Genomic DNA, 10,676 nt, shown 5'->3' with positions numbered 1-10,676 from the left:
TATAGCAATAGCATTTAGAATTTTATATATCACCCCATAGTGCATTACAGCACTCTCTGTAGTTTACAATATAGAAGCATTCTTTGCATAGTGCCCTCCCCCCCCCACAACAATCATTTTACCTCATTTTACCCACTTTGGAAGGTTGGAAAGCTGAGTCAACCTTGAGCCATGTCAGGATCAAACTCCAGGCTGTGGGCAGAGTTTGTCTGCAGTATTGTACTTTAACCACTGTGCCACCAGGGACTTTAACATAATAGTTTTGGGGAGTAGAAGGAGAGGGGGAAGAACAGATCCCCAAGTTTCTTTCTAGCATTTTGTGGCCAGCCATTATTTAAATAATAAAGTCCTCACCATCATCCCAACGGGTTTTAATACTTATTTTCATCTGCCTTGTATTCCTGGAAGGGTATAAATACATTTCAGAAGCAAAAGACTTGGATCAAAGTCATGTTGGAATTAATACAAGAAAGAAAAAGACTTTTGATTTCAGTGTCAAACAATTCAGAAACAAACAAACAAACAAGCAGGCCAGTAAGTTTCTTTTTTAAAAAAAAAAAAAAAAGACCACATGGAGGACTTTCCAGCAATCTCTCACACAAACAAGTTAAAATTGCCGACTGGCAGCTCTTAGTTCCAAGTTGGAAAGCCAGTTGGTTCCATTTTTCTATTTTTTTTTCCTTTCTGTTAACTACATAATCATTATATTTTGGAAATATCATCCTTCGTTTACCTATTCTTCTTCTGTAAAATGAATTTGTGTTGGGATGGCAACCAATATTTCTAAAAGCTGGGGCAGGAAAAAAAAAACCTGGTTGCCTCTGGAAAGGGAAAACGATCAACTTAAAAACAAAAAGATAAATACGAATATGACGATGGGGAGAAAAAGCCATTGAGTCTTGGATGACATGAATGGGACTTTGCCTCAAGGGGAGAGCAAAGAACAGGTCCAAAGGCCAAACAAAACAGCTTTGGCATTTTCTGAAACAAAAATTAACCCCCCAAAGTCTTCCATCTAAAACATGGATAGGGAGCATGGCATCAGCTCTGCTCTAAGAGGAACATGCAAAATTACTGCAGCTGATACTTTAATCATATAGCTATTTCTGTTTCTGAAAAAGTATTGGGTTGGTGGTGGAATAAACCATTCAAGATGAAATATTTGACAGGGTGTGAATTTGATTATAACAACATCATTCTTTCCCCCTCCCCTTAATTATTATTTTTTTATTAAATTTCATATTATAAAATAAAAATGAAAATAAAGATAGGGAAATGGGAAAGGCAAAGGAGGCAAGAAAAGGGTGGGGCATTGGGAAAAGAAGAAAAAAAGCATCAACTTCCAACTATTTTCAGCGCAGTAGAATAAAAGTAATAAGATATAGCCTCAGCTTCTTACTTTTACCTATTTAATATGTTAGCCATTTCTACAACAGACTTCTCTAATCAGCAAAATCCCAAGTAAAACTTTCATTATGGTCCTGCCTTGAGCAGAAAAATCATAGCAACATTTTTGTTGTTGTTGTTAGTTGTGAAGTTGTGTCCGACCCATCGCGACCCCATGGACAACATTCCTCCAGGCCTTCCTGTCCTCTACCATCTTCTGGAGTCCATTTAAGCTCACGCCTACTGCTTCAGTGACTCCATCCAGCCACCTCATTCTCTGTCATCCCATTCTTCTATTGCCCTCAATCTTTCCCAGCATTAGGCCCTTCTCCAGTGAGTCCTTCCTTCTCATTAGGTGGCCAAAGTATTTGAGTTTCAACTTCAGGATCTGGCCTTCTAAAGAGCAGTTGGGGTTGATCTCTTCTAGGACTGACCGGTTTGAATGCCTTGCAGTCCAAGGGACCTGCAGGAGTCTTCTCCAGCACCATAACAGCAACATTACTCTTGCTTAGTTCTGAATCATTCCCGCTATTAAAAAATGACTATTCAAAATGCTACAAATTAAGAATAATTTCTAGAAAAAATCAAAAACTTACACAAAGTGATTGATTTTTTTTTTAACAAAATGCCAGGTTTTTTATTATATATTGGAATAACTCCATTGAGTTGAATAAGTACCGAAATTGATAGACAACTGAAGTATTTATATATACTTAAAATATTGGTAAAAATAAGAACAATAAATAAACAGCTGTGCAGTAGGAGAACTGTCTTTCTCCTTCATTTCCTGGCAAGGGGCTCCTAAGAAAACAAAACAAAAGAGAAGTGTGAGTTGCCAAAACCAAATGTGTGTGTGTTGGGACAGCTATTTCCTAAAAGGCTGAAACTCCAGTACTTAAAACAGGGAAATCTTTGGTATAGCCAATTTATAGATAACTGTGAATCGATATCTTATCCTTCCTTTCACCAGCTAGCCAGAATTTCTGCTGAGGTAGACAGCACTGTGTGTTTCAAGCATTCAATATGAGCAATCAAGTCGGGGATTTAATAGCTGACGGAAATAGCACTCTAGAACAGATTGACCTTCAGGAAGCTCCAGCTGGGCTGTTCTGTGCAATTCACAACACATTTGTTGCCACTTGCATTCATTTGGATAAAATTAACACTATTACAAAGAATCAGTGCCCAGCTCTCTGTGGAATAACAGAGTAAATTAAGAATCGCTGTATTATTTAGCTCCTAGAAATGACACAGGTGGTATAATGGCTTCAAAGCTGTTTTTCTTTCACCTAGTTGTATTGACTAGAAAGTTAAAAAATCTGGGAGAACCGAAAATCAGTAAAACTGAAAGGCTCCATGTCTACTTTTTTTGTTTTAACAGAACACAGCAATAAGAAATTTTTGCAAAAATTGTGGATTGGGAAAGGACGTGCAACTATGGTGACAATTAACTTCAACTGCTCAGGTGCTGGATTTGAGTGGCATGGTGGCCTAGTGGTGAAAACACTTGCCTCCCACTCGGAAGGTTGAGAGTTCAATCCTAGATAGTGGCAGATGTTTCTCTCCTAGGGCACAAAATAAAAATATCAGTTGCTAACTCCATGTGGCATCAGGAAGGGCATCAGGCAGTGGTGGGATTCGGCCAGTTCACACCACTTCAGCAGAACTGGTAGCTAATTTTTTGTTGCCAGAATGGACAGAATGGACTTCCAGAAGTGAAATCCACACAGAGAACCGGTTGTTCACATATTTGGATCCCACTACTGGCATCAGGCTAATAAAAGCTCAGCTCCATCCAGTTGTCCCTACTCTACCCTGAATTAAGGGACTACATCTTGTAAAAAGGGGAAAAAAACCCAAAGCACTGGATTGACGCCTTAAAATAGCTTTACCAGGAACTAAGATATGGGGGCATCTGAAAGCTCTTACATATTATTAGGAAAAAAATCTGGAGTCTTTGGAATATTTTTAGTAAAAAAGATCCTGTTTGGGGGAAACAAAATATGCCCATTCACCAGGAAGAAAATCGCTGGCGTGATTTTGATCTTCCACAATGCGACCAAAGAGCGTTTTCTATTAAAGAGAAACGTAAGGTAGAACAACTGAAATTTGAAACAAGTTAATCAATGGAAATAAACATTGCTAATACTTACACAATGCCTAAAGAGAAGGGGGAAAAAAGTCTTGTATGCCTCGAGATACGTGGAAAATTATTCCCCACCGATTCTGGCATGATGAACCAATATGAAATGGTGGCTTCACGTGGCCAGCAAGCACAGAATGGCTACCCTGGTTTGAGCAATAATAGTGTCTCATTTTCAAAGCTGCCACAAGTAGCATCTAAAGCCTGGAGAACGTCTCCCGTATTCTCCCAGCAATAAGCCCCGAGAACATTTCAAACTGCATGGAAGAACTGTCGAGTCAACCCTCTTGATCACAACGGTTGGTGTGTGCTTTTCACTACAATCCCGTTTTTATCTGTTACCGAGGAGGGCCCCATAAATAGCATCAGACAATTTAGAGCACCTTCTCTTCTCTATTGTGCCTTTGTCTGAGGATGTGCTGGAAACGTGGCACATCAGTTTTAAGTGGGCTGGCTCTTCACTTTCTGCTCAAGGGCTCTTCAGTCTTGGGCTCAGCAGGGAGCCATCCTTCCAATATGCATTTCAAGTGCATTCATAAAAGCAAACACAGCCATCGCAAGTCACGGAGAAAAGTCGCTCTTTTCACGGAGTGTTATTTCCTGACCTAAATCAGTCTTTGCTTTTGAATTAGTTTATGTTGCTAGTTATTTAGTAGATTGATTGCTGCTATGGCAACTGCACATCCCACTTGGCAGCCACACACATTAGTCCTTGATGTGTGTTCCCGGTGAAACGTCCCTTTTTTCCAAATGCATTCTTTTATTTATTTTTATTTTTTTTTGCAGTTGCTCAAAATTAAGAAAATATTTGGGGAATTGATTTGCTTTGACATTGCCGATATCAAGCTCATACTGTTTTGGGGAAGGTAAAAATAAGCCTTGAGGTTTTTTTTAACAAAAAAATAAAAATAAAAAATATAAATAAAAAAATAAATTTAAAAAAATGGGGAATTGTTTTTCTTTCCAAATAGTGGCAAGCTACCCAGGTGGAATTGAAAACAAGCATCGCCACATCAATATTCCTTATCTTACGCTTGCAAAAATTGTAAATAACTGCCAAAATGGGAGTATGCTTCACAGAGCAGGATAAAACGGTCTTGTTTCCAAGATATCCTAAGCAAATACGTTTTTCTTTCTCTTTTTCCTTCACTCTCTACAGCTTGTGCTAATATTTTAGTAAGAAAATATGTACTTTGCGCATCAATCCTTGGCATTGCCGGTTAAAGCAAGAATGGCTAATTTGTAGCCTTCCAGAAAGCATTAGACTACAATTCCCATTATTGTTTGGGTCATGTGACTGCAGCTGATGGGAACTGGATTTCAACAACATCTGGAGAGCCACACATTGTCTATTCATAAGTTAAGGTTTCTCTGGGAGCAGAATGGAATTGAAAGATTGTGACCATCAGACCAAATAAAACTAGAATTCACAAAGAATCGATTTAATATAACGTAACATACATTCCCAAGGAAGAGATGTTGTTGGAGCATGGCACAATTCCTTGCAGTTATAAAAAAATATATACTTCTTTAATAAATCATGATGATCTGGCTTTTTTTCCCTCTCTCCAACAAGGCTAGAAGGAAGTAACAGAAGCCAATAAAAACCACGTGGAATTTAGTCTTTACTTTTGTTAAAATGTAGCATTTTTTCAATGATATACTGTTGAGAACTACTGTTTCCGAAGTCCGAACAGACAAGATGTCCATATATAAGATGAGAAACATTTATATTATCTTACTCTGGTGAGATTGAGAAGTCATTGGGTGATGATTAAAGATGGAAGAGACTCATCAGCCTTGGAGTTCTACAACAAGTAGGAGTATCAAGATCCTGAAGAACTTTGAAAAGAAAGACCATGCACTTAATATAAAACACATGTTTTTCATCAAAAACATTCCAGATTTGATCTCTAAGTAGGATGAGAAAAGAATTGTACAATTCGGTGTTGACAATATTAAGTAGATGGAGTACAGTTGTTGTCTGATAAGGCATAAATCTGTCTTCTGTTCTGTGAATACCTAAATCCCATTCCATAGCTAAAAACTAACAGGGATTTAAAGAGATTGAACATTAGGCTGAGAACATCTCTTTATAGCCTCTGGCTATGTCCTTTCTTCTCTCTTGGGAGCATGAAGAGGACTGAAAGGCTTTCATTTGTGCTACATTGATACTTGGATCTAAGTCTTCAAACTTGGCCCTTTTATGACTTGTGGACTCTGGCATGCTGGCTGAGGAATTCTGAGAACTGAAGTCCACAAGTCATAAAAGGGCCAAGTTTGAAGACCCTTGATCTAAGAGAATTGGAGGAGTCACTTATCTAAGAGCCAGGTTAGTTGTAGAGCCCATGAAGAAATACAAAGTACAGATTCCATTAGTGGACCCACAGGCATGTACAAGTGACTGTCTTCACACATTATGCTGACTCCTAGATAAAAAGCTCACTTGTTATTACCAAAGGGTATTTCTGACCAAGCCAAATCACCAGGGTAAAAGGTAATGAAGGTACAGTAGAATGCATGAACTATGGTCAGTTTTAGACAAGTCTGGTAACTCAGTAACGGAGCAGATGTCACCATTTCTAGGGTGGAGTGGCTCCTAATGTGAGAATGTTTAGCCAGTTGAAAACAACTATTAATAGCCAGAAGTGATCTACTGTATGCTGGAAAGTGTGGAGTTGGCAACCTAAGAATAAAGGCTCATTCAAACCAAAGATCAAAACTAAGAGCTGTTTTAATGTCTTGAGTATGAAATCCTGTTTCCAATGGAGAACAGGGCAAAGATAAGAGCTATGAGCTTCCCCCAGATCCATTTTGGCGATGAATGTATTGTCTGCATGTCTATTATACCAGCTCACCATGAAAAGGGGGGATATCTATTTTTTTTACACAAAGTATTCACTAATCCTGAGAATGAAAATAATAATAATAATATCTAAACGCTATCCTTCAAATTAATAAGTGAAGAAGACAATTTATCTAAAGGTACCATTAATTATCCTAGACAAAAACAAAGGTAAGCTTCACATAGGAACCAGGCTCAATGAGTAAAGGGAGAGAGATTCATAATACTTTTAAGATTTCTTTGCTAAAGTTAGTTAAAATATCTGTGATTAAGGGAGCAAACGTTTCATACAAGGTTGTACAGACCTGTTAAAATTCACTTCAGATTCCAAAATATGTCTTGGATTGTATACAAGTGGGTTATAAAGAAAACAATACATGATAGAATAATAGAGAGTTGGAAGGGACCTTGGAGATCATCTAGTTCAGCCCCAAGCGGGAAACCCTATACCATTGCAGACAAATGGCTGTCAATCTCTTCTTAAAAAACTTCTGGAGGCAAGTCGTTCTACTGATTAATATAATATAAAATAATAAATAACATAAAATAAAATACTAAAGATGGGAGTCCACCACCAAAAAGCAGTTTTCAAGAACTTGATTGTTCCATTAGAAAGTTTTGCTTAAGAACTGCTGCTTTGAGGTATAATTAGTTGTAGTGGTTGATTAAGGTAATTAGCAAGAGCAAGTGCATCAGAGATATTATCTCTTCAGAGCAGAACTTCAGCAAAACTACTAATGGATCTTCTTTTGAACAATTCCCTGTGACCCAGCGTTTTGTAATACTGTCTCCTGAAATAGGGAACATTTTATCATTTACTCCAGGAAATGTAGATACTTGCTTCAAATAACTACCAATCTATCTCACTAAAGCATCTCCCATTGTTTTCTTAACAGCAGGTGAAATCAAATATCACAATGAGGTACCACGAAACTGTTGGCCACGGCATTCATGAATAACCATGCCTGCTTGAAAAGAGAATAATTTTGGAAAATCCACAGTTCTTCACCTGGAACAGCAGTATTTGACCAAAAAAAGGCTATATTTGTTCTTTATGAATGATGGCCTGATTTGCAGAATCACTTTTTTTGCTGCATGTAATTGTGCCTTTAAATGGATGTACAGTTCAGGTCAGTGGCATCCTTTTCGGTGATTGTATATATTGATTATTTCCCATTCATTGATAAAGGGAATCAGTATAAAAGTAACCAACTTTGGGCATATGAAGTGTAGAAATGACTAAATCTAGAGCCAGACTAAAACTATCAGCACTGCACATTGATACAGTTGGCATAAGGAGTGTGAAATCAAAACTTATCTAACATCAAATGATCATCCTGGCATGTTTAATCTTTATCCTCCCTTCCCCCTGTATCTCTAATCATGGAGGGGGGAAAGAAGGGACACAGGAATAGGTTTTTTTTTCTCCATTGTCTGTTCTTCCTTTTTGCTCATTCTGCAGAATTAGGGATTAGGTACTTCCTTGTGTAACATTGCTGGTACATATACTACCAGAAAGTAAGACTAAATAGTCTCAAGAAGTCCAGTTGAGGAGGAACTAAAACTGCTTAGCTAAATTCATCTGAATCACAGACACAGATGGACTCAAGAATTTCTCCATGTCTATGATTCCTTACATATGAGCTATGTTTTCCCTTAGGGGAGAAATGACAACAGTCTCTGCAGTACCTCTTTGTACCAATAAGGCTTCAGCTGGAAGGATGATTCACAATAAACCTTTTAGGAAGGTCAACAATGTAGACAAGTGTCTATCTTGTGTTCTTTTTTGTTTAATCAGAGAGAGAGAGAGAGAGAGAGAGAGAGAGAGAGAGAGAGAGAGAGAGAGAGAGAGAGAGAGAGAGAGCGCATATGTTGAAGGCATCTTTCTGCTGAACATTACACAGAATTTTTATTCCCGTCAACCTTGCAATGAAAAGCAAAAAAACTGCCCTCATGGAAAAGAGCTAAAGCTAAAACAATCCAACAACATACAGGAGCAAAAACAATATAAAGGTAAGACAACTAGAAGTGCAAAGGTCCTGGATATATTGTTGTGATGATCAAGAGGGGAGACAAATAGGAATCTTTTATAGGAGTGGGATTGCATGACTAGGTATCTCTATTTAGTACACCATCAGTGCACTACTCCAAACCAAAGACAGCAGACTTTGTGGCTTAGCACAATGTGGGAATCACCAGGGTCATGATTCATTTTTGATGACCAACGGGCACAACTGGCATAAAAACAGCATGAAGACCACAGGTGTCAGCAAGTAATGGATTATGCCTTTCATATGAGAGTGCCAGAATTTACATCAGATTTCTTTCACTTAGGAAGCCACCATTAATTAGTATAGTTCTATACATGCCTACTGCAAGCACATGTGAATTTTCTTTTCATTATCCCCTATAAAAACCCACAGCTTCAGAACAAATGGCAAGCTCCTGCTACATTCAGAGATATTGTCCAGTGATTGTATATCAACTGAGAAGACATTTTTCCCCAGTGTCTTCCTGTAAGAAAACATATCAGCGCTTAATATAATCTCTAAACCACAGGATGGGAGGAGAGAAGCAACAATTCCCTGAAGTAAACTGCTTTACTGACTTTTATTTTGATCAAATAAACTGCGTAACACAACATACACAGGAACTGAAAACAATCCTTTGGAGAAATGTAATCTCTAAATAAGTACCCCAGCTCTGCAGCTTGTTTTATGGAAGCAAAAAAAGAAAGTCGGCCACGCAGCTGCCAAGTTATAAATAAGCGATATAGATAAATGCAGAGATGGAACAGGATGTAGCTGTGACATGTTACTCTGTTACAGCACATTGCACATTGTCACAGCAAACCAGCCAGTATTAAAAAGAAACAAGCTCAACATGATATTCTCCAGGAGTCAAGGGTTATAGCTCCCGTCACTAGCCAACATATGTTTTATAGGAGCTGTAATTCAACATAGAAGAAGAAGCATCAGGAATGAAAACTAAACTGAAATAAGTTTAAACCAGTTGTCCAGGCTCTTGAATTAGAAAGATGGTATAGAGAAGAGGGCCAGCAACTGAGGTCTCTGCTAGCATGGAGAGAAGGTAAAGAGAGAAAAGCAATGAGTCATCCATGCAACTAGGCTTTTGAGACTCAGGATCAAAAAAGGGACAATAGGTGGAAACATTTGAGGGTTGGATCCATCTCCTCATCTTTTAATCAGAGGACTTCTGATCAACCTATTCTCCAGAGCACCTGAAGAACAAGAAGCAAAGGATGGAAACAAATCGAGGAGGGAATCAACCTAGAACAGTGGTGGCGAACCTATGGCACGGGTGCCAGAGGTGCATTCGGAACCCTCTCTGTGGGCACACATGCCATTGCCCAGTCTGGCCTCTGCCCACGATCCCCTCCTCACCAGCAGCCTCCCTGGAGGAGAGTCGCCCCTGAGTGTGGCCCACACGGAGCAGCGCAGCCAAGAACATGGCAGCCAGGCAGCATAGACAAGACTCTGCCCTCACACCCCAATGCACACAGTTGATGCTGCGAGGCACAGGCAGAAGGTGTGGCCGCCATGGTGCTTCTGGACTGCCTGGGCAATCTGCGGTGGGCCCTGGAGGCAGTGAGTGGCCCTCCGGGCAGGCAGGGTGGGGTGGAGCAGAGGCATGGCAGGGGGTGGGGCAGGGATGGGGCAGGGGTGGGGCAGGGGCAGGGCAGGGGTGGGGCAGTTTTTGGGCACTCGGTTTCTAAAAGGTTCACCATCACTGACCTAGAACTAAGGAGAAATTTCTTGACAGAACAATTAATCAATGGAATGACTTGCCTCCAGAAGTTGTGGGTGCTCCAACTCCACTGGAAGTTTTTAAGAATAGAAATAGACAACTATTTGTCTGAAATGGAAGAAGGTTTCCTGATTGGACTAGAGTTGGACCAGAGTTGGACTTCTAACTCTATTATTCTGACTTAATTGAGAAATGCTATCTCTTGCTTTTCTGTTGCTGTAGGGTGAGAACCTTAAAATATACTTGATTCTAATTTATTTTTGAAAGATGGATTGGATTTAGCACCCAAAGGGCACTTCAGGACTAAAGTGACTGGAGAGTGTATTCAGCCCTCAGGTGGCCTTATAATTTGCAATAAAGAAGATGTCTTGGGGACTAGTGGAGATAGAAGACCAAGCAGACTATCTTCAGAGAAGAGTTGGGTCTGCTTTCTTTATGCTTATTCTAGTACTACTTCTTCAATCTTTATGGCTTGTCACATATGCATAAACGCACTGTATATGAAGAAAATAATGTGGATTTGGAAGAAGTTGT

General features: G+C 39.3%; 1 pseudogene; it reads right to left on the bottom strand.

The window, feature by feature from the left end:
- Positions 1–6,996: 6,996 nt before the first annotated feature.
- The window catches only part of LOC120310004, a 46,723-nt pseudogene continuing 43,043 nt past the window's right edge, over positions 6,997–10,676 (bottom strand).

This window comes from Crotalus tigris, unplaced genomic scaffold, assembly GCF_016545835.1.
Source record: "Crotalus tigris isolate CLP2741 ecotype Arizona unplaced genomic scaffold, ASM1654583v1 scf7180000018101.4720394464:4744507, whole genome shotgun sequence".
Classification (NCBI taxonomy): Eukaryota; Metazoa; Chordata; class Lepidosauria; order Squamata; family Viperidae; genus Crotalus; species Crotalus tigris.
The sequence above is the reverse complement of the archived record's forward strand: the minus strand, read 5'-3'. Positions and strand labels throughout refer to the sequence as shown.